Source organism: Mustelus asterias, chromosome 7, assembly GCF_964213995.1.
Source record: "Mustelus asterias chromosome 7, sMusAst1.hap1.1, whole genome shotgun sequence".
NCBI classification, from domain to species: Eukaryota; Metazoa; Chordata; class Chondrichthyes; order Carcharhiniformes; family Triakidae; genus Mustelus; species Mustelus asterias.
Window position 1 is genome coordinate 56,435,227 of NC_135807.1, and position 25,569 is coordinate 56,460,795.

Sequence of the window (25,569 nt, forward strand, 5' to 3'; positions counted from 1 at the left end):
GAAAATTCTTGGAACAGGAAAAGGAATTGCTCATAAATCAGAATAATTGGTTGAACACAGAATTACAAAATGAAACTAATGAACTGTTAAAACGTTGTCATGAAAAGACCAATGAGATTCTTGAACTTTGAAGCAAATTGGAGAAAATGAAAGAGGTTGGGTGGTATGGAGCATCACAGTTACAAAGTTGTGCCTATGAATAAAAACTCATTGCTAAATTGCGATCCAGCTGAGCAAAGAGCTCATCCCAGTAACCTTACTGAGGTTCGGATATCAGAATGGTAATAGGGAAACGAATGAAGTGACTGCAAATTTGGAAATTATGTAGTCACCAAGAAGGAAGAAAATTACCAAATGATCTTTCTAATGACCAGCGACACTGATTTAAAGTACTTGACAGTGATAAAACACAAGACTGTGGCTCAGTGGTTAGCACTGTTGCCTCACAGCGCCAGGGACCCGGGTTCAATTCCCGGCTTGGGTCACTGTCTGTGTGGAGTTTGCACAGTCTCCTTGTGTCTGCGTGGGTTTCCTCTGGATGCTCCAGTTTCTTCCCACAGTCCAAAGATGTGCAGGCTAGGTGAATTGGCCATGCTAAATTCTCCCTCAGTGTACCCGAACAAGCGCTGGAGTGTGGTGATTAGGGGATTTTCACAGTAACTTCATTGCAATGTGAATGTAAGCCTACTTGTGACTAACAAATTAACTTTACTTTTACTTTACTTTAAGATGTAGCAATTGGAATACAGGCAAGTGAACAGTTTGGAAAAGACCATTCAAAACTTGCTAGGGACTGGACTGAAGTGGTTCATAACGTATGCAAAATAGTTGAAGGGTTAGAATAAAATATGAAACTTCCGAGGGAGAAGATAATTGATGATGCTCAAAAGAAGTGCAAAAGACATGTTTGAAATGGGATTTGGAGAAACAACATGATCATAAAAAGTTCAAAGATCAAACTAAGCAGGAATAAAAAACCTTTGAGTGAACGTAAGACGCATCTTAGCAATATCCTTGAAATAGCTAAAAGATATTTTGACCAGAGTAGAAATGAGGTGTTAATGCACAAATGTGGCATTTTGACTTTGCTAAATGAAAATCATAGGTTGCCACATTTGACTTTGGAAAATGAGTTTGAAAATGGACCTGCAGTCAACAAAAAGGACGATTGGACTGTTAGACTTAAACTGTCTTTGCTGAGTTAAAGACTGCAAATAAGAGGAAAAAGAAACACGACGGTTGAGATGTGATAATACTATTATGTACAAATTCTGTTAATCTTTTAACATTTGTTGCCTTTGTTTTGGTTACATCATTGTCATGATATAATGTGACATGCATAATTGTGAAGTAAGTTTACTTATATATGATGTAAGAAGCTATTTTGTTAGATATTTATAATAAGTTTGTGTGAGGTGGATGTAATGCCATTGTAATTAAATATTCATGGTTGTGAAGTTTTCTTTATTTCAGAGGGGGTGAAGTGTTAGGAAATAGAAATAATTTAACAAATTTATGTTTGTATTGTGTGTATGTTAGAAATGAGGGTTGAGTTTAAGTAAACTTAATTTGAGTTTCTGTATTTGTAGGCTAAGGGTTAAAACTTAATCTTAGCTTTATGTTAAACAAAGGTGCCTACAAGTCTATAGGTTTTAGTTTCACTTTAAACTTTGCCTGCATTGTAATCAAGTTTCATGACCCTTAAAAAAACTAAGCTATTGCTTACCAACCAGAGGCTCATACAGAAAAACAGAAGCAGTTAGTGTTCTGTTTGAACTAGGCAACCCAAATGCAAGACACTTTCCACAGAGACAGCCAGTATAGGCAGTACATTACAAAGGGACAGAAAGAAAGTCCCAGAAGCTAAAGAACAGTCAGAAACTGGGAATGAGAGTTCTAGGAAGTTAAAGGAACGAAGGTCAGAAATGTGGAAAAGGGTACTTTTCAGTGAAGTCAGGAGCAGAGGGAGAGGCTCCCAGTGAAAGTCAGGGCTGCAGGGTGCAGACCCAAAGATGTAGGTTAGCAAGAGGCCTGACATCCAAGGTGGAAAAGGCTGATGACATCTTAATACAGCCTGTGAAGAAGTGGTGTCCTATTGGTTTGTTGGGTACCTGAGAGATTATGTGGAAGTTGAATGCACATGGTGGTCTAGGGCAAATTAAGATGGAAAGGAGCTTGAAACCTGAATGTTAATTCTTGGCGAAGGTATCAGAGAGGAAGTATTGTTTGGGAGAAGATGCCAAGTGTATTCTTCAAGAACATAGTTCAGCAATCCTTTGTGAAAGCCAAAGTTCCAGTGAAACAAGGTGGCTCCCAGTGCAACAAGCAGCTGGATTTAATGAGAAATCCACAGAAGTTGTTTTGGATGGCATCTGTCACTTGGTTTCAGAATGTGGTCTTTCTGCCAACAGGCTGCCTATTTATTAGAGTATACGATTTAGTTTGTAACTTGTGGTATCCTTGTAAAGCTATTTATATCTGTAAATATATAACTGGAATGAATAAATAGTATATTATAGTTATTTTTTCTTGCTTAATAAATGTTTTATTCTTTGGTTTAAGGTTACTAAGTAGTCCTGTGACTCTCATCCCTAAACAAAAACATTAGGCTCTATTGGGCTGTGTTCTACTCTGGGGTCTGACTGTCCTGTAAAGTTTTAAATTTATTTATTAGTGCCACGAGTAGGCTTACATTAACACTGCAATTAAGTTACTATGAAAATCCCCTAATTGTCACACTCTGGCACCTGTTCAAGTACACGGAGGGAGAATTTAGCATGGCCAGTGCACCAAACCAGCATTTCTTTTGGAGTGTGGGGGAAACCATAGCACCCGGAGGAAACCCACAGAGACATGACAGGAACATGCAAACTCCACACAGTGACCCAAGCTGGGAATTGAACCCAGGTCCCTGGCACTGTGAGACAGCAGTGCTACCATCAGTAGTAACATCAGCTGGGATCATAACAAAAGGATGTTTTCTCTTGTGGGAGAATCGAGAACCGGGGGGGGGTCACTGTTCAAAAATAAAAGATGGTAATTTTTTTTCTCCTAGTGTTTGGTACTCTCTTCCTCAAAAGGCCATGGGAACAGTCTTTGAAATATCTTTGAGGCACAGCTAGATAGATTCTTGATAAACAAGGGGCTGAACTGGTATCCACAGTGGGACCGAGTGGTCTATAACCCCTGCTCCTAATTCCTGTGTTCCTCTAACAGGAGTCTCACAACACCAGGTTAAAGTCCAACAGGTTTATTTGGTAGCAAAACCCACTGGCTTTCGGTAATCAAGTCTTGCAGACTTGATTACCTGTAAAGACTCGCATTCCAACCATTATTTTGTAAATTGAGTTTGTGTCTTTATATGCCCTGTTTGTGAACAGAACTCCCACTCACCTGACGAAGGAGCAGCGAGCGCTCAGAAAGCTAGTGGGTTTTGCTACCAAATAAACCTGTTGGACTTTAACCTGGTGTTGTGAGACTTCTTACTGTGTTTACCCCAGTCCAACGCCGGCATCTCCACATCATCCTCTAACAGGAGGACAGGGATTTAAAGTAATTGGTAGAAGGGAGTGGAAGGATTATTTTTCACTCAGAGGGTGCTGGGGGTCTGGAACTATCTGCCTGCATAGTTGGCAGAGGTAAAAACCCTCGTGGTATTTATAAAATACTCTGATGTGCACTTGAATTGCAAAGGGGGACTAACTCCAAGAGCTGGAAAGTGGGATCAGGCAAGATAGCTCTTTCTGGGCTGGTATAGACACGATGGGTGGTATGCTCTCCTCCTTGTGTCATAAATTTCTGACCCTTTCCAGTGAATCTCAAAAATGCAGCTCTCTGTAAGACTCGCTCCTGTTTTTCTTTCCCATAAAGCGCCGAGTGCAGGACTCTTCCCGGGTAACTGAATGTTTGAACAGATAAGGGGTGTCGCCGAGAAAAATTAATCACGCCCATTCTTTATGGGATTAAATCGGTCAACGACGTCACATTCTGCGAAAAAAATATTTGGGTTTACTTCACCAAGACTGAAGGGTGACTTCCGGTGGACTTTGGCTGACTGCGTGTGTTGTTCATTCAGTTACTTCCCTCTCCCAGGATGGGCGGGTGTGTTGTGAGGCGGTTAGTGGTGGTGGGGGCGGGCGGCGGATCGGCGATGACGTAATCGCCATCGACGTTGCGCGCCGGGGAGGGAGGGGACAAGGAGGGAAAACACCAACTGTCATTCAGAGCGCGAGCCTGACCTGTGGCGTCACGCGCTGCCTCAGCTGGGACGTGGTCTGGGAGTGACGGGTGTACGCGCGAGGAAATCGAGCATGAGCCGGCCGAGTCCGACTGTGATGGCATGAGCCTGCCTGCCAGCCAATTTAAACCGGCAAAGGACAACGGCTTCCAGAGCCGCTCGGCCGCGCGCGATACCCCGCCCCCCCCTCCTTTTACAGCCTGGGCAAACTTCTGACAGCACTGGGGAGGCTTGCCCATTTCTTCTCGGTTTCACTCAGTTGTCTTTGAAGGGTAAGGTGTCTGCGATCCATTATGAGTCGAGACGTTTAATTTGGGAAGAGTGGCTGTTTTATCTCGGGTTAACGCGAGGCACCACCTACATTATATATTTGTTTGCACGTTATGGAGCTCGCTGAGGTCATAAAGCAGTTGGAAATGTGTGTCAACATTGACATGGACGAGAGTGTGCAGCTTTAGAGGGGCCAATGGTGATGTGCTCAAAACCAGAGTTAATTGTATTTAACTTCTCTTGAAATGTTGTTACCTGTTGTTGTTATCAGAAAGTGACTGTCCTGGGTCGATTGGTTGAGTCTAGGCGGCGTTTGGGCTACTTCCACCTGAAGCCTTCTGCAGCATCTTAGGCCTTGGTGTGTTTTTCCCTGTCTCTCACTGTCACTACATTTGTTGATTTCGGCTTGCATGTTCAATGCATTTTCTTTATCAGGCAAACGCATTAGATTATCCAGGATGCTTCAAAGGAGTATGCAGGCTGCTCAGAGTATATGTTTTTAAATAAACCTGCCGTGTGTACTGTTGAAGATCTGAGACGGTTAAGTGATGTTCTGAGCTGGAGTAATGTTTGCATGGGTAAAACACTGAATGCTAGTATTACGAAAACTTGTACTGCAGTTTTGAAGATAATTAAATTTTAATATGGCAAAGAAACAACTTGACAACGTCAAATTACAGTCAATCTAAGAAAAACTGAAATGCAAGTCTGGTAGTATATGGAATAATGAAGTGGAACAATTTAAATTAATGAAATGCAGGGAAAATCTTTTCAAAATATCTAAATTTAGTATATTTAGCAAATGTTGGTTCTTTTGAAGTCTGAACTGACAAGTAATATTTGTTCTCAAATGTTGACAGATTTTCTGGACCCTAAATTTGTTCCACAATTAAACACGAGTTGTTACATTGACTTGTTCGTTCTCATTTACAGTGATTAATGATTCTTGTTGCAGTAGAAACAGTAGCAATTTTCCCCATGTCACATTTTTTATGTTGTTTACATTGAAAATGTTTTTTGAAAATTGCAATATGCTTTTTGCACGGATGATTCTTTTTCTCATCCCCAACTTTTTCTATGGATGTTGCCCACAGCTCAAGGGCATAGTACATATAAATTAGGAGCAGGAGTAGGCTACTTGGCCTCTTGAGCCTGCTCTGCCATTCAATAAGAAAATGGATGATCTGATTTTAATCTCCACTCTGCATTACAGCTGTCCTCTGATAACCTTTCACCCCTTGCTTATCAAGCACCTATCTAGCTCTGCTGTTAAGAACTCTGTCTCAGCCACCTTTTGAGGAAGTGAATTCCAAAATATCTCAACCCTCAGATAAAAAATCATTCCTCATCCCTGTTCTGAATGGACGACCCCTTATTTTGAAACAGTGACCCTGAGTTGTAGATTCTCCCACAAGAGAAAACATCCCTTCCACATTCACCCTGTCAAGTTCTCTCAGGATCTTGTATGTTTCAATCAAGTCACCTCTTGTTCTTCTGAACTCCATTGGACACAAACCTACTCTGTCAGAGGAACAGAAGTAGGCCATTCAGTCCCACAAGCCTGCTTTGCCATTCAATATGACCATGGCTGATTATCCACATTATCTCCATAACCTTTTACATTGTTAACCAGGAATCTCTGAGTTTTCACCTTAAACATACTCTGACTGAGTTTCCATGGTTCTCTAGGGTAGAGAATTCTAAAGATACACAACTGTCTGTGTAAATTTTTTCCCCATCTCGGTTGTAACTGGCTTACCCCTTATTTTGAAATTGTGTTCCCTTGTTCTAGATTTCCCCAACCAAGGGAAACGTCTTGTCTGCATCTACCCTGGCTATTCTTTAAGCATTTTGGAGGTTTCAATGAGATCATTTCTCATTCTTCAAAACTCTGGAGAATACAGGTCCAGTTTGCCCAACCTTTCTTCATAGGACAGACCCACCATCCTGGAACAAGTCTGGCAAACATTTCTCGCATTCCCTTGAGGGCAGTAATATCCTTTCTGAGGGAGGGAGACTAAAACTGCACACAGTATCCAGGTGCAGTCTAACCAAGCTTCTATACAATTGAAGCAATGATTCACTACTTGTGCACTCAAATCCTCTTGTGATAAAGGTCAAAATTCCATTAGCCCTTCGAAAAACTTGCTGCATCAGCATGTGAGCTTTCAATGACATGTGGACAAGGGCACCCAGGCTCCTTTGTACATGTAGACTTTCTCATTTCTTGCCATTTAGGAAATACTCTGCACATGTATCCTTCTATCAAAGTAGATTACCTCACGTGTTTCCACATTATATTCCATCTGTCATGTTCTTGCCCACTCACTAAGTATTTTTTTTTGGATTTTCCTTGGTGAAAACAAAGTAATCATTTAGATTCTTTGCCAATTCTCTATTCTCCATTATGAATTTTCCTGACTGCAAGTAATGGACCCACATTTGTCTTAGCCAAACACTTCCTTTTTACATACCAATAGAAGCTTTTACAGTTTATTTTTGTTTGCCAGATTGCATTCATATTCTATTCCCCCTTTCTTTATCAGTTTCTTGGCCTTCCTTTGTTGTATTCTTAAAAACCTCCCAATCCTCAGAATTACTATTTCTGGCAACATTATAAGCCTTTTCTTTCAATCTTATATGATCCTTCTGTTGTCAGCCACGGTTGACTGGCTTTTTTGGTGGGGGCGGAGTGTGGAGGGAGGGTTTGCACCTTCAAGAAATATATAGGTGCTGTAAGCTATGTAGTCGTTCTTTGAAGACTATCCATTGCCTGTGCACAGTCATACTTTTTAATGTATCCTCCCAATCCACCTCAGCCAATTTGTCCCTCATGCCTTCATAATTTCCTTTATTCAACTTTAACACCATGGCTTCAGATTGAACTTCCTCACTTTCAGACATATTGGGTCGTAACTTCCGGCCCCAATGCCAGCTTAAGTCTGGCTAAAAAGGTGCCAATTTTTAACCTCCAATTGAGGTTCTGAAAGCTGCCAGTGTTAAAGCATTGAGCTGCAATTGTGCCAAAACCCCCCTCACTTGCGTTGATGTTAGATGAATTTTTGCCTTTGTTTACACTTATTTTTTGGTCTAGCTGCAGCGACTAGAGGCAGTAGACATTCTTTGGGTGAAACCAAAGTGACCCTGAGCCCGAGTGAAACAAAAGTGAATGAAAGATTAAAAAAAAAATTCTAACTTTGTCATGGCAACCAGTTTCAAGTTTTCAAAAAAATGTATGTTCATTTATAACAAGGTGGATGTTAGCATCTGGAATAAATTTCAGCATTTGTATTTTGCAATATTTTAAGCAGTGTATAACCCTATTTTAAGAGTCTCCCTGATGCGACTTTGATCCTTGTGTAACTTGGCTCGTTCAAATGCTTCAGGAAAGTGTATTCCTTAAGATAATGTATGCAATTCTCCTGCAATGTTTATCCCAATTTTAAGAATCTCCCTGATGCAATGTTGGTCGTTATGCAACCTGGCTATTTCAAATGCTTTAGAAAAGTGCATCCCGTAAAATGACATATGCAAGTCTCTTGTAAGCTGATGTGAACTACCTCTCTGATAGACATTACAGAATGTAGTGCAGATTGAAAATCTGGAGTCATGTTCCATCACCGCTGGAACATCACATTCTCAATTGAAGTTCTTTTTGAGTCTTTGATATAGGTGTGGAAGAGTCAGGCTACATGTAAAATCCAAACTCTTCTCTCTCCCCTTCCCTTCCTCACTTACTTGTTTAGAGACAACAGAACTGTTGTGTTAATGTATAAAAATATTTTATTGTTGTCAGCGAAATATATTTTTCGTAAGAAACGTGTAAAGATGAGGCAATTAAAAATGTCAGTGCAGCTGCTAAAGTAAAATGTTTAGTTCAATGTTAACATGGTATCGAAGTTTTGTTTTTATAACATTATTTTTGTTGATAAATATTTTCCATTAAACTGTGACATTCTTCTAATGCTTTATTGAAACATACAGAACAGTTAAATGAGAATTATAAATCAAGTAAGCAAGGTAGAAGAATACAAATTTAGATTTTCCATGGATCAAAATGTGAATTCTCCTTTGCTCGATCTCATGCAGGTGTCCAAATCGTGGTCTGAGAAGTTCTGACCCCTCATTTTCTGAATTAAATTATCAGTTTCCATAGTCTAAATTAAAACACATGGACACTTGTTTAACTTCTATAATAATATAATGCAGATTTAAGTAGTTTTCCAGATTTAGACTATTCTAAATCAAAATATACGAACACTTATAAGCATGCCATATAATGCAGATTTAAATAGTTTACAAATTTAGAACAAATACCAAAATCTATTTATACATTAAATAATACTCATCTTCAGTCATTTAAAAAAAATAAAAATTACTTTTTAAATGAACCAATAACAATAGCATTAACTAAAAATAAGCTTCAATATATCTTTTAAAACAGCAGGAAAATCCTTCTGTTTTCAATGTAAAACTGTTCATTCCAAACTGGACCTCAATGGGTGTTCCCAGTCTGGCTGTGTCATAAGAGGACGTGGTTAGGGTTTACCTGCGTTGCGATGGGTCTGCAGAGATGGCTTCGCTGAAGACCAAAGGCTGGTGCTCCCATTGGGAGTTCCAGCACAATTTTTCAGCGCAGGTAAGCGCCTAAAAGGTTCTTGTATTTCTAGCAGGCCATGGCTGTCTGCAGGCAATCGGAGGTTATGGCCCAATGTGAAATTCTATCGTATTGTGGTCACTCATGTCAAAAAGTTCTTTTACAACATGATTATTAATTATCCCTTTTTCATTACACAATGCTAGATTCAGGATAGCCTGTCCTCTTGTTGGCTCCTCAACATACTGCTCGAGAAACCCATCCTGAACACGCTGCAGTTACCCACCTTCTACAGCATTAGCTCACTTGGTTTAACCAATCTATATGCAGACTGAAGTCACTCATGATTACTATATTGTCCATGGTACATGCTACATTCATCTCCTGATTAATAGCATCCCCACATTTAGACCACTTAATAGTAATGGTAAACAACTCAACCAACGTCTGATGCTCTTTAGCGTTTCTTTGCTCTATCCAAACAGATTCCACACATTGTTCTTCAATTCTGAGATACTGCCCTACTCCCTGATCTCATCCCTTATTATCAGTGCAGCTCCACCTTTTTGTCTGTCCTTCCTAAACATTGAATATCCTTGAATATTTAGTTCCCAATCTTGGTTACCATTCAGCCATATTTCCATAATGGCAATTGTATCATATTTATCCCTTTAGATAATCTATCTTGTTATGAACTCTGCACACATTCAGGTATGGTGCCCTTAACTTTGACTTTTTCTTACATCATTCCGCATTTGGTGTATACTTGATGCTTTGCTTTATTTCTCCTGCCGCCTTGTCCTTGTTGATACATCCTGTTCCAACTTTACTTTCTTCCAATAAAGTTTAAATTTTATTTATTAGTTACAATTAAGGCTTACATTAACACTGCAATGAAGTTACTGTGAAATTCCCCACTGTGAAAGTCGCCACATTCCAGCACCTGTTCGGGTCAATGCACCTAACCAGCACGTTTTTCAGACTGTGGGAGGAAACCAGAGCACCCAGAGGAAACCCACGCAGATATGGGGAGAATGTGCAAACTCCACACAGACAGTGACCCAAGTCGGGAATCAAACCCGGGTCCCTGGCGCTGTGAGGCAGCACTGCTTGCCTTTGTGCTGCCCCGTGCCACCGTTTGGGTCCCTCACAAGCTAGTTTAAACCCACCTCAACAGCACAAGTAAATTTCCCTGCGAGTATATCGGTGCTAGTCCTGTTACAATGTAACCCGTCCAGTTTGTATAGGTCCTACCTTCCCAGAACTGGTCCCAATGCATCAGAAATCTGATGCCCTCCTTACTGCACCATTTCTTCAGCCATGTATTTAATTGATCAATCCTCCTATCCCTCTGCTCACTTGCCTGTGGAACTGGGAGTGATCCTAAGATTACTCCAGTAGCACAGTGGTTAGCACTGCTGCTTCACAGCTCCAGGGACCTGGGTTCAATTCCCGGCTTGGGTCACTGTCTATGTGGAGTTTGCACATTCTCCTCGTGTCTGCGTGGGTTTTCTCCGGGTGCACCGGTTTCCTCCCAGAGTCCAAAGATGTGCGGGTTAGGTTGGTTGGCCATGTTAAAATTGCCCTTAGTGTCCTGAGATGCGTAGGTTAGAGGGATTAGCGGGTAAATATGTAGGGATATGGGGGTAGGGCCTGGGTGGGATTGTGGTCGGTGCAGACTCGATGGGCCCAATGGCCTCTTTCTGCACTGTAGGGTTTCTATGATGATTTCTACTGCTTTCGAATTTCTTTTCTAACTCCCTGAAATTGGCTTTGAGGACCTCATCCTGCCGATGTCATTGGTACCAATGTGGACCATGACTTCTAGCTGATTCGTCCCCCAGAAGGATGTCCTGCAACCACTCGGTGATATCATTTACCTTGGCACCATGGAGGCAATGCACCACCCTGGATCACGTTTACTGCCACAGAAACGCCTGTCTTATCCCCTGACTATGGAATTCCCTGAGACTACTCTTCCAGTCTTCTTCCTCCCTTGTACAGCTGTGGTACCACAGGGTTGGCTCTGGCTGCATTCTCTTGAGGAGCCACCTCCCTCATCAGCTTCCAGATTGGAAAACCAATTAGCAAATGGGATAGAATTGGAGGATTCCTGTGCCACCTGCCTGGTTGTCTTAGGTTGCCTGGCAGTACCCGTTCCCTCTTGGCTGCACACTTCTAATCTGAAGTGTGACCACCTTCTAAACATGCTATCCATGTATTCCTCTGCCCAGTGGATGCGCAACAGTGACTCCAACTGTTGCTTAAGTTCCAAAACCTGAAGCCCAAGCTTGTGGAGCTGGTAACACTTCCTACTGATGTTTTTGTTCTGCGTCCACAATTTCACGCATACCACAGGATGCAACAGTCCACTTGGCCGAGCAGACCTGCATAACACTAAAAACCATGTATTACATTTGGTGCAAGTAGAATGAATAGAATTATTTACTGGTGACTACTACACTTATACTAACTTTATCTTTGTTTATTTTATTAGTTTAAGTGTAGTAGTCACCAGTAAACCATTGACTTGATTTAACTTTACTTCCCTATTGCTGGTGTTCCTTACTGAAATCCAAGGAGCAGCTACTTTATGAATGATACGTTTTTCTAGTTTAAGCTATTTAAATACTCCCAAAAGCAGCTTCTCATCAACCAATGAACTTACAGTTTTACTGTGATGACACTCTTGGATTTTTGTTTCAAATTCAGCCTGTTGCCTGAGTGGAAGTGTTCCTCACAGGTCCGAATGCCTCTGCTCTTGGCAGGTGAGTGAAGGCCCTAAACCTCTCTTTCTTTTATCTGGTCCTCGACTAGAGGTGTCCCTCAAGTCCAGCTGTCTCCGCTCCCGGTGGGTGATTTCAGATGTCTAGCACTTCCTCATAAGACAGCCCACTATTCCAGGTGTTAACATAATAAACCACCTCTGAACTGCTTCCAATGCATTTACATCTTAAATAAAGAGAACAATACTATACGCAATATTCCAGATGTGGTCTCACCAATGCCTTGTATAGCTGAGGCATAACCTCTCCACTCTTGTATTCTGTTCTCCTTGAAATAAATTATAACATTCTATTAGCATTTCTAATTACTTGCTGTACATTAACCTTTTACAATTCATGCACTAGGACACTACGATCCCTCTGCATCTCTGAGCTCTGCAATCTCTAACCATTTAAATGATGTGCTTCTTTATTCATAGAAATCATAGAATCATAGAAACCCTACAGTGCAGAAGGAGGCCATTTGGCCCATCGAGTCTGCACCGACCACAATCCCACCCAGGCCTCACCCCCACATATTTTACCCGCTAATCCCTCTAACCTACACATCTCAGGACTCTAAGGGGCAATTTTTTAACCTGGCCAATCAACCTAACCCGCACATCTTTGGACTGTGGGAGGAAACCGGAGCACCCGGAGGAAACCCACGCAGACACGAAGAGAATGTGCAAACTCCACACAGACAGTAACCCGAGCCGGGAATCGAACCCGGGACCCTGGAGCTGTGAAGCAGCAGTGCTAACCACTGTGCTACCGTGCCAAAATGGAGAACCTTATGTTTTCTCAGGTGCCAGATCTTTGCCTGTTCATCTAACCCATTCATATCCTTTCGCAGCCGTTGCAACTTGCTTTCCTACCTATCTTTGCATCATCAGCAAATTTAACAACCATTCCATTAATCCCTTCATCTAAGTGATTCATATAGATTGTAAAGAGGTGATGCCTCAGCACTGATCCCTGTGACATACCACTCGTTGCATCCTACTAATCAGAAAATTTCTCATTTATGCCTACTCTCTCTTTCTTGTTGGCTAGCCAATCTTCTGTCTGTGTCAATATGTTATGCCCTACACCATGAGCTTTTATTTTCTGCAATCGCCTTTGATGAGGCACCTTATCAAATCCTCTCTCAAAATTTAAATATAGTACATCCACAGGTTTCGTTTTATCCAAGAGCTCCAATAAATTGGTTAAACATGATTTCCCTTTCACAAAACCATGTTGACTCTGCCTGATTACCTTGAATTTAGCGAAGTGCCCTGCTATAACATTGTTTATAATGGTTTCTAACATTTTCCCTGTGACAGATTTTTAGTTAACTGGCCTGTATTTTCCAGCTTTGTCTCCCACCCTTTTGAACAAAGGAGTTACATTAGATATTTTCCAATCTAATTGAACCTTCTCCAAGTCTAGAGAATTTTGGGAAATTAAAAGCAACCCATCAACTATCTCACCACCCTAGGGCCTTAAAAGAAGTGGCTGAAGTCCATCAGGGCCTGGGGACTTGTCAACCTGTACTTCCAATAATTTGTTCAGTACCATTTTCCTGATGATTGTAATTTTCCTGAATTTCTCCCTCCCTTCCAGTTCCTGAATGACTGTTAGTTTTGGGATTTTACTTGTTTTCTCTATAGTGGACTCCAATGCAAAATACTTATTCAGTTCACCTACTATCTCCTTGTTTTCTATTATTAACTCCCAGACTCACTTTCTGTAGAACCACCGTTCACTTTGTTATCTCTTTTAATAAATACCTATAGAAACTCTTACTATCTGTGTTTATATTTCTCGCTAGCTTTCTCTCATACTCTAACTTTTCCCTCCTCATTAATCTGAGTCATTCTTTGGACAGAGCATAAAAAAATGGCAATCTTCTGACCGACTACCCATCTTTGTACAATTATATGCTTTAAATTTCATAGAAACATAGAAAAACTACAGCACAAAACAGGCCCTTCGGCCCCACAAGTTGTGCCGAACATATCCCTACCTTTTAGGCCTACCTATAACCCTCCATCCTATTAAGTCCCATGTACTCATCCAGGAGTCTCTTAAAAGACCCTATTGAGTTTGCCTCCACCACCACTGACGGCAGCCGATTCCACTCGCCCACCACTCTCTGTGTGGAAAAACTTCCCCCTAACATTTCCCCTGTAGCTACCCCCCAGCACCTTAAACCTGTGTCCTCTCGTAGCAGCCATTCCCACCCTGGGAAAAAGCCTCTGAGAGTCCACCCGATCTATGCCTCTCAACATCTTATATACCTCTATTAGGTCTCCTCTCATCCTCTGTCTCTCCAAGGAGAAAAGACCAAGCTCCCTCAGCCTATCCTCATAAGGCATGCCACTCAATCCAGGCAACATCCTTGTAAATCTCCTCTGCACCGTTTCAATCTTTTCCACATCCTTCCTATAGTGAGGTGACCAGAACTGAGCACAGTGCTCCATGTGGGGTCTGACGAGGGTCTTATATAGCTGCATCATTATCCCCGGACTTCTAAACTCAATCCCTCGATTGATAAAGGCCAGCACACCATATGCCTTCTTAACCACCTCCTCCACCTGTGGGGCCGATTTTAGAGTCCTATGGACCCGGACCCCAAGGTCCTTCTGATCCTCTACAGTACTAAGAGTCTTTCCCTTTATATTGTACTCCTTCATCCTATTTGACCTGCCAAAATGGACCACTACGCATTTATCTGGGTTGAAGTCCATCTGCCACTTCTCCGCCCAGTCTTGCATCCTATCTATGTCCCTCTGTAACTTCTGACATCCCTCCAGACTATCCACAACCCCACCAACCTTCGTGTCATAAGAACATAAGAACATAAGAAATAGGAGCAGGAGTAGGCCATCTAGCCCCTCGAGCCTGCCCCGCCATTCAATAAGATCATGGCTGATCTGACGTGGATCAGTACCACTTACCCGCCTGATCCCCATAACCCTTAATTCCCTTACCGATCAGGAATCCATCCATCCGCGCTTTAAACATATTCAGCGAGGTAGCCTCCACCACCTCAGTGGGCAGAGAATTCCAGAGATTCACCACCCTCTGGGAGAAGAAGTTCCTCCTCAACTCTGTCTTAAACCGACCCCCCTTTATTTTGAGGCTGTGTCCTCTAGTTTTAACTTCCTTACTAAGTGGAAAGAATCTCTCCGCCTCCACCCTATCCAGCCCCCGCCTTATCTTATAAGTCTCCATAAGATCCCCCCTCATCCTTCTAAACTCCAACGAGTACAAACCCAATCTCCTCAGCCTCTCCTCATAATCCAAACCCCTCATCTCCGGTATCAACCTGGTGAACCTTCTCTGCACTCCCTCCAATGCCAATATATCCTTCCTCATATAAGGGGACCAATACTGCACACAGTATTCCAGCTGCGGCCTCACCAATGCCCTGTACAGGTGCATCAAGACATCCCTGCTTTTATATTCTATCCCCCTCGCAATATAGGCCAACATCCCATTTGCCTTCTTGATCACCTGTTGTACCTGCAGACTGGGCTTTGTCATTGGCAAACTTACCAACCCATCCCTCCACTTCCTCATCCAGGTCATTTATGAAAATGACAAACAGCAAGGGTCCCAGAACAGATCCCTGGGGCACACCACTGGTGACTGACCTCCATTTAGAAAAAACCCCATCTAAAGCCACTCTCTGCCTCCTTTGGGCAAGCCAGTTCTGCATCCACAGGGCAGCAGCCCCTTAGATCCCATGCCCTCTCACTTTTTCTAGAAGTGTTTTTCACACTATCATTAACTTTTTAAGTTAACTATGGATGGTGGATTGGATTGAACTAGCCCCTTAAATGTCTGCCATTGCATCTCTATTGACCTATCCCATAATCTAAATAGCAAGTTCACTTTCACTTGCAGTCTAATCTTCGATTCACTAGTTTGAAGGGTTCAGGCAGATGAAGTCTCTCTTCACACTGGCCTAGATGAGGCTCAAAAAATAATGGACGAGTTTTTGGCCCTAAATTTTAACCAATATTATCCAGTCTAGTATGCAGTGGTATCGTGAATTTTGCCAGGTCCGGTAAACAATAGTATTGTGAACTTTGCCAATGTTTTTAATTCCTCTAATTTCATTGTAAATTATTTCAAATACTTACCATGTTTACCCAAGTGAAGAATTTAACATTACATTTTTGGCTCAATGTAGCCATTGAAACACAAAAATGTGGGTTTTGAGTCTGACCTCAGAGACCAGGACACACAATCTAGGCACTCATATCAGTGCAGTATTAGGGTAATGCTGCATAATAGGAAAATGCTATCTTTCGAAGTCTGGTGTATCCTTTCAGGTGGATGGAAAAGATCCTTTGGCACCTTACGACGAAGAGCCAAGAAATTTTACCACCAAACTGGCCAACTTGTATCTCAACGAATTTTGCTGAAGTAGACAATCTAGTCATTATCAAATTGCTGTTTGTGGGACCTTGCTGTATGAAAATTGACTACAGCATTTCCCACGACACAACAATAACTCTGAAGTGAGTTACAAGGCGCATTGGAGTTTCTAGACACATTGGAATGGTAGCAGAATCTGTTACCTTACCTTTAAGCCATTATTAGCACTTTCTTTAGTCTTGAACATTGCCTTTGTCTTGTGTTTATGACCTCTTTCAGTCTCTTCTGAGCTCCCACTTATTCCTGACTTTCTATTCTGCTGCAACGTCTCCACCCCATCTCCAACTTTATAATCGATCACTTTTCTGCCTCTCTTCAGCTCTGAAGAGTCCTATGGACTCAAAATGTTAACTTAATTTATAATGGGGAATAGAGAAATGGCAGAGAAACTAAATGATTATTTTGCTTCTGTCCTCACTGATGCAAAGATTCTCCCAGAATTAGAGATCTAAGGGACTACGGAGAATGAGAAATTGAGGGAAATTTGTAATAGAAGATTGTATTCGACAAATTAATGGAACAGAAAGTTGATTAGTGCCTTGGATCTGATGATCTACATCAGTGTTGGAAGAGCTAACTATAGAGACAGTGAATTAATTGCATTGGTACATATTCTGAAATGGTTCCTGCAGATTTGAAGGTAGTAAATGTCACTCCACTAGTTATGAAATGAGGGAAAGAGGAATCTGAACTACAGACCTGTTCGCCTTTCATCTGTTGTAGGGAAAATGCAGATGTGTTAAAAAGATGCTTGGATAATCATGATCTGAATGGGGGCATTGTCAACATGAATTTATGAATGGGAAATCATGTTTGTTGAACCATTTTTTTGAGGATGTTATTAACAGAATTGATAAAGAGTCAGTGGATGATGTATACTTAGACCTTCATAAGGCATTTGATGAAGTGCCCACAGGAGGTTGGTTAGCAAAATCTAAAATATATGGGATAGGAAGTACTATACTAGCATGTATTAAAGATTGGTTAACAGGCAGAAAACAATAGTAATAAATGGGTCATTCTCTCATTGACAGGCTGCGTCTAGTGGAATACCGCAGGGATCCGTACTTGGACCCCAGCTATTAAATGTCAATAATTTCAGTGTGGGGACCAAATGTAATATTTCCAAATTTACAGCTCATGTGAAGTGTTGTGAGGAAGATGCAAAGTAGCTTCAAGAGGATTTGGACAGGCTTAGTGAGTGGATAAGGAAAACGCAAATGCCAAATGGAAAAATGTGAGGTTATGCACTTTGGTAGGAGGAATAGATGTGCAGAGTATCCCTTGGATGGTAAGAGATTGTTAGAAAGTGTACATTTACAAAGGGACTTGGGTGTCCTTGTCAATAAATCACTGAAGGCTAACATACAGGTGCAGCAGACAATAAGGAAGGCTAATGGTACGTTGGCCTTTATTGCAAGAGGATTTGAACACAGGAGTAGCAAAGTCTTGCTTCAATTATAAAAAAATCTTGGTTTGACCGAACCTGGAGTACTATGTGCAATTTTGGTCTCCTTGTCTTAGGAACGATATTGCCATTGACGGAGTGCAACAAAGGTTCACCGGACTTGTTCCTAGGTTGGCAGGACTGCCAGATGAAGAGAGATTGGGGAGACTGGGCCTCTATTCTAAAAAGGCATTATTGGAAAATTTAGAACTTAAGCATACAATGACACTATTATTAACAGTAATTACAACATTAAAACTTGCAATTATATAATGTCCTTAACGTAGTAAAATGTTCTCCGGCACTTGTAGGAACATTATCAGATGCAAATTGTCATTGAATTACAAGGAGGTGGTAGGATAGGTGACCAAAAACATTGTTAAAAAGAGGAAGGTTTTAAGTGTCTGAAAGGAGGTGAGAAAGTTGGGAGTTTCAGGGAACGAATGCCCCAGTTTTGGAGCCTAAGCAACTGATGGCATGGCTGGCAAGAGTGGAGCAATGAAAATTGCTGATGCAGTTAAGGCAAGACAAGTGCACTGTTGGAATTATCGCGGTTGGGGGCTAATGGTAGAGGCGTTAACAGCTGATCAGGTCTGATTGCAATCTGAACCATCTCTGCTCCCCCTTTTTGTACCTGATAGCATTAACTCAATCAATTGCAATAGCTTAAATTTTAACAAGAATCACTCCCATAATGTATCATGGCTTCACGATGACTGATTGTCAAGTAATTCAAATTGGGACAGTTAAAAAGACATTAATGAATGAAGGTTTCACTGCAGTGAATGTTATCACTTGCTTTGCTCAGATGTGAACTTTTCTAGTGGAGATCAGTGGAACCAGCTCTAGGGAAACTTGTAAATTTTTTTGTAAGCTAAACATCACTCTGGTAATTTCTAATCATGTCAGGCTAACTGAACATTGCTAAAACACAGTAGAAAATACTTAGTATAAGAATTAACCCTTTCTGTATGCTCTTAACTCCAAGACATTGGATATTTTTGTTTCCACAAATAAAGCTGAAGTAACTATCTTTATAATCTGCAGGATGTTTAGTTAGCTTTAGTGGATTAAAGAAAGCAATTTTAAAAAAATATATATATTTATTACTGTCACAAGTAGGCTTACATTAACACTGCACTGAAGTTACTGTGAAAATCCCCTAGTTGCCACACTCCGGCGTCTGTTTGGGTACACTGAGGGTGAATTTAGCATGGCCAATGCACCTAACCAACATGTATTTTGGACTGTGGGAGGAAACCAGAGCACCCGGAAGAAACCCACGCAGACACTGGGAGAACATGCAGACTCCGCACAGATAGTGACCCAAGCCAGGAATTGAATCCAGGGCCCTGGCGCGCTGAGAGGCAGAGGTGCTAACCACTGTCTTACTGTGCCGCCCCAACTTCAATTACCAACTTCACTGGAAAGCTATAACGTCCTTTCTTTGGCCTTCATGCATGCTTGATATGTTTTTTGAATTGTAGATCTTGGACACAGATGGTTTGTTTGCTGCTTTTTGCAATACTTTTTCTCCTTCTGAAGATCCATGGTGTCTTGTTCTTGTAGTTCAATGGGTCTAATCAAGCTATTGGATTTTTTTAGTGTGAATATTACAACAACCCATTTACCTAATTTCTCGCTGATATAAACAACTTGACACAGACTAGGGATCTGTTTGATCACTGTTGCTAGTGACCACAATTTATGCTGCATATATTTTTATATACATATGAAACTTTTGATTTGTGACAGAAGTACAAAATATTTATTAAAGATGTGGGCCTTACTTTAAAAAAAGAAAGTCTATTCATGGCAGTAGGCAGTAGACATTGACCCATAACTTCCTTGTTCCTCACCTTCACATTTCGGGGATACCCCAATGATGGACTTGGGAATCCATCTAGGAAGTTGCCATGTAAGGGTTTACCTGGCAAATGTCCAGAAGTGCTGACTCCTCCTGGACAATTGCTAGTCCGGAAACCATCTAACAGAAGCAATTTAAATCTTTGTCTTGGGATGGTTCTGCAAGTTTACCCTGATAGTTATCCTGAAAGAGAGAAAAAAAATCACTTCAAATTCTTTCAGAGTAACTATTTTAAAAAAAATGCAGACTGAGCTTCGCACATACACAATCCCCCAGCAGATTCCCAGCCCTGGTCTAACCTCTGACCTGACCCAGAGGGACTTGACAAGGTAAATGCTACGAGGATGTTTTCCATCATGGAAGAGTCTAGGACCAGAGGGCATAGTCTCAGAATAAAGGGACACCAATTAAGACTGATGAGGAGGAATTTCTTCTGAGGGTTAATAAGACATTCTTGCTGCTGTACTCAAATCCTCTTGCAATGAAGGCCAATATACAAGTTGTCTTCCTAACTACTTGCTTTTAATGACTGGTATACAAGGCACCAGTGCCTGTTTATCAACATTTCCTAATCAATCTATAATATTCTGCCATTCTGTTTTTCCTACCGATGTGGATAACTGCAGCATGTCACTCACCTCTGACTTCACAAAGCCAGTCCACAATATACAAGGCGCAAGACTAGAGTGTGGTGGAATACTCTCCACTTGCCTGGATGAGTTCAGCTCCAATAATAATCAAGAAGCTCCACACCAACCAGGACAAAGCAGTCTGCTTGATTGACACCTTATCCACCACCATAAACATTCACTTCACTTTCTCCGCCACTGGTGCACAGGAGTGTGTACCACTTACAAGGTGCACTGCAGCAACGTGCCAAAGCTCCTTCAGCAGCACTTCCTAAACTAATTACCTCTACCACCTAGAAGGACAAGGACAGAAGGTACGTAGGAACATGACTATCTGCAAGTTTCCTCCCAAGTCACACGCCATCCTGATTTGGAACTGTATCGCTATTCTTTCACTGCCGTTGGTCAGATGCTGGAACTCTCTTTCTAACAGCATTATTGGTGTTCCTAAAACAGTTAATTAATTAAATGATCATGGAATGATGATTCACTCATCGGAGTTTAATGGAAGAGACGTTGAATAAATTGTTCTGTCTTCACAGCAGAAAACACAAATTACACACCAGAAATATAGGGTAACTAAGGGGCTAACGAGTGTGGAACTGAAGGTGACATCGGCAGAGAAAATATGAGAAAAATTGGACTAAAATCTGACGGATCCCCCCAGACCTCAATCCTATGCCCTGGAGTTCTAAAAGAGATAGATAGTGGATGTGCTGGTTATGGTCTTCTAAAATTCTTTTGATTCTAGAATGATGGATTCTCCTGTTGCTTCAATGGATGAGCATTCAGCAAGAAGAAAAAATATTTATTTTTTAGACCAAGTCTTGATTTGCTTAATTGATTGATTGTAAATATTGCATATGAAGTCAGTTTTGGATGGATCGAGGCATTGATTTTGCACAGTGCCGGATTTAGGCATAAGCTAAATGAGCTACAGCTTAGGGCCTCACAATCTGCAGGCGCCTCACAAAATTTCAGAAGGTTTACAATGAAGAGAACATTTAAGAGCGGATACCAGAAAAGAAAAAGAAAGCACCAGCTTGAAGGGCAACTCAAAAAATTACCAAAATCTATGAGAGACCAAGCCAGCCAAATGATAAATATGTAATCAGTAAATGCATTCATTTGAAAATAATTTGTATTTTTCACTTTAAATACCTTGCTATTAAATAATTAAAAGGCATAATTATGTTTTCAATTTTTTTGTGGCGACCCAAGGTCCTGTTTTGGTACGCACCTTTGTGACCTTTTGGTGTAATTTTTTAACAAGGGGCCTCCAAGTTTTATATAGCTTAGGGCCTCACCAAGTCTAAATCCGGCACTGACTTTGCATCTCACTTGCTTATCTCCTGGCTCCTTCTCAAATATCAAAATCGATTGACAGAAACTTGTCCATTTGGATCCGTCCAAAGTTGTTTTTTTTTCTCCACGTATTGGGATCCAGCTTGCAAACCCTGATGTTAGCTTTCAGATTGTTTTTCTATCCAAGGTTTGGATATCTTGTGGTGCGGATTCCAGTTCTCTGCTGGCTGTAGATCACTGCCTTTGGTTTGTGGGAATCCTCCATGTGAACCATATGACTGAGCTCTGATCAGTATGCTCTCATTGCCAGGTATGCAGCACTATGCAAGAACCTCAGTGGGGATTTTATCCTATCACCTGATGTTGCAAGGAGTTCTCAGATGGCGAAGATGGAGTGCTTCTGGTTGATTTATATGATGGCGGTAGATTGTCAAAGCCTTTTTCCAAGATGTGAGTGAACCTACCAAATACTGAGCTTTTGCCAGGTGATGGTTGATTTCATCATCCAGCATAGTGTTATTGGAGACGATGCTTCCAAAATCACAAAATCTTTGTACTGAATGGAGAGGTGTGTTATTGACTATGGTGTTTTGGAGTACTTGGTTGGGGATGGGTTGATATAAGATCTGTGTTCTTCAGACTTATTGTCAGACCAAAATGTTCTGAGGTTAGGGCAAAGCAACCAACAAGCAGCTGAATGTCCCCAGGAGTATGTACAATAACAGCGTAGTCATCCATGAACAAGAGTTCATTCAGTTGCTGTTCAGTAACCTTTCTGCAAGCCTTGAGCAGTTGCAAGTTGAAGAGTTGTCTATTCCAAATTGAATGTGTGCTCCTATGTCAAGATTTTTGAGTGCATACTGGAGCATGGCCAAGAAATATATTGCAAACAGAGTTGCAGCCAATACATTACATAGCCTTGCTCGATGCTGTTGGTGACATGAAAGGCATCCAATAACATACCAGTTGCATTATACTGACTATAGTGAAATGAACAAATTGCACTGTTCATCTTTTCAGGGCCGCCATATTTGTACAGAACCTTCCGCAGGCTTTCCCAGTTTAATATATCAAAAACCCTGGTCAGGTCAATAAACCCCATATGAATGTTTATATTCTGTTCATGGGAATTTTCTTGAATTTAATACACTGCAAAGATCCTGTTCACTGTTCCCTGTCTTGAATGGAAGCCACTCTGATTCTGGGTATCCAGAATTAGAGGTGAGTGACAGTCCAATTAAGAATAGCTTTCTTCCTGCTGTGGGAAGAAGTACTATTCCACGATGCTCGTCACAGATGAACTTGCTTCCTTTCCATTTGTAACGATGAGTTGTAATCTTGAGGCACAGCGTCCTGGTTCCAGACTGGGCAGAAGAGAATTGTGATTTTCCTAATCATGTGACTGCCTCTGTACTTGAATACTTCAGATGGTATGTCGCCAGCTCCTGGTGACTTGTCCATAGGAACCTGCTTTCTGGCCTTTGTGACGATCACTTGAGAAGGATCGCTTGAGAGAGTAATGTCTTCCAGAGTGCAGTGCTGTGGAAGTGACTCAATGATATCATTTCACACTATGGATTGTCGGTTTAGGAGATTGCCTAACGAGAGAGAATCTCCTGCCCATCTGATAGGTGCTTATTGTCACCTGCAGAGAGGATGGATGTCACGCTATTGGTTTTAGTGCCATAGACTGATTTTAGACCTTTGCATAGAGCCTTTAGGTTGTTTTTAATCAGCAATTACTTGAAGCTCATAAGCCATGTTTTCTTACTATCAATTCTGCATCCCTTAACTTGGCCTGCAGCATGTGTTTTGCATGAAGTTTGACCTGTAGTGTGTTTTGTGTGATAGTATCTGGCATTCCTTGCTGGTAATTTCTTGTCAGATTTGTAAGATCTGTGAGCATCATACTTGCCTTTGTCTTGGTTGTTATTGTTGCATTAGCTTTGGTGCTTCTATTTAATGAATCCTCAGACTTGTAATGCCATGCAATAAGCAATATCTTTAAGCATCTTCAATGGCAATATTGTCCTCCTGGGATTTCAGCAATCGTTATGGTTAGTTTCTGCTCTGGTTTTGTCTCTTGGCTTTGTCTTTAAGAATAGTTGCATTAAGCTTCCTTTGTCGCTTGGCTCTGTCCCAGAGTGCTTTAGATTTTATCTTTAAAGGCACAGTACACTCAATAAACTGATGGTCAGATCAGCATTCCAAAACTCTAAGGGAGCAGATAAAGCACATGCCCTGGAGGTCTGTGGATACAATAAGGTGGTCCAACGTGTGCCATTGTTTGGATATGGGTACATCCAAGTTGTTTTTTGTTAGTTTGCTTATTGGAAGACTGTGTTTGTGATAGTTAGGTCAGACTCACTGCACTGCACTCAAAAAAGGAGCTGGCTGTTGTCAGGTGCTCATGACGTTGTAGTTCTCCTTTCCATATATTACAACCTGTTCTCACTTTGACATTGAAATCACCAAGCATAATGTCCTGATGGGTTGGTATTCTAATTTTCTTGATGAAATCATCATAGAATGTTTCTTTGACTTTGTTTGTATTATTGGAGCAAGGTCACTGATGAATATTGCTGGTTACTGGTGAGATTTAAGTGAAAAACCTTTGGTGACCAGTGATTGACACATGGAAGTGAGTCAAGCTTATGTGCTAGTTCAGATCGAATGGCAAAGCTTCTGCCTGACTGCAGAGATTGGTCCTTGGACCTGTCAGCCTGGTTGAATGTGTAGAGTGCACCAATCTCCAGTTGAAACTCCTCAGCAAGCCTTGTTTTACTTAGGGTGGCTATGTCAATGTTGTCCCTGTCAATATTCATGCTGTGGGGACTATTTTGCATTCTGGTCTTGTATTGTTATCTAGAAGTGTTCTGACATTGCCATGAACCACTATTCATTCAATAATGAGTAGTTTTGTTCTTTACGTTTCAACTGTATGAATGGATGACTAACCAGCAGTGATAACCTGACAGGTGTATGGAGAACAGGCTGTGTTTAGAGTTTCCTTTCTTCCTTTTCCTCAAATGGGGAAGGCAGTGCTTTGCCTGTTGTCCAGGAGGATACAAACTTCACATCTGCCCTGATCCCTGGAGAGTGACCATCACCCTGAAGCCACATGTGGGCAGGGTTATGAATGAAGACTGAAAGTGGCATCCTCCACTTGTCCTTATTGTCACTTCCCCATCACCACAGGGCTTGGTATGTCTGGTGTTTTTGCTGAACAATCTGCATATTGTGTACATGTAAGTGGGTGGGATTTGTGCATAGCTTCTCCCACTCCCAAGGCAGCTAAATACATTGATGCAATGTGTGTCGCAAGTGCAGCAGCTGAAAGGATGCTGGTTTAATTTTGAGTTATCGTTTGCCTGGATAAGCTGCTGAAAAGCCTTATCTAGTCTTTACACCACGATGCAATCTATAGGTTTTTTTTGTGATCTTCTGCTCTGTCAGCCAATGTATACCTTATTAGTTAACCCATGACTGGGAGTTTTGAAATCAGAGTTCCTTTCTCCTAGGTGCACTGGCAATTAAGGCTGATGTGTCTTATCAACCTGGAGCTGTCTGGTTTCGAGGCGCCAAACACACACTTTCACACCTCTGCCCACAGTTTTAAACGGGAATCGGCATATGAAGCTGGGCAGTTGAAGTTTGATGAGGAGAGGCTATTTAAGACACTGACCGTATGTGACTTTTTGTGGATGAAGAACATTTCCACTCTCTGCATTATTCTAGATCTTCTTAACTCATTGATTCCCAATTCTAGAATGGTCCCAGCAGATTAGAAGTTAGCAATTCAAGAAATGAGGGAGAGTAAAAATAAAATAGAAAACTACTGGTAGCCTATTACCAGTCATCAAAAATTGTATTTGACAAACTTACTAGAATTTTTTGAGAAAAATGCGAAGCAGAAAATGTAACACATTTGGATTTCATAAAGGCATTTGATAAGGTGTAACATAACATTGAAGGTTAAAGCACAAGATTAGAGTTAAATGGGGCATTTTCAACATGT

At 41.3% G+C, this 25,569-nt stretch overlaps 1 protein-coding gene across 1 annotated transcript in view; it reads left to right on the forward strand.

Annotated features, from left to right (window-relative positions):
• The first annotated feature begins 4,222 nt into the window (after positions 1-4,222).
• trappc9 (trafficking protein particle complex subunit 9) overlaps positions 4,223-25,569 on the forward strand; it is a 353,332-nt gene continuing 331,985 nt past the window's right edge. Inside the window, exon 1 of the mRNA XM_078215491.1 lies at positions 4,223-4,509. The gene's annotated coding sequence lies outside the window, so the exon portion shown is untranslated. The remainder of the gene's footprint in view (positions 4,510-25,569) is intronic.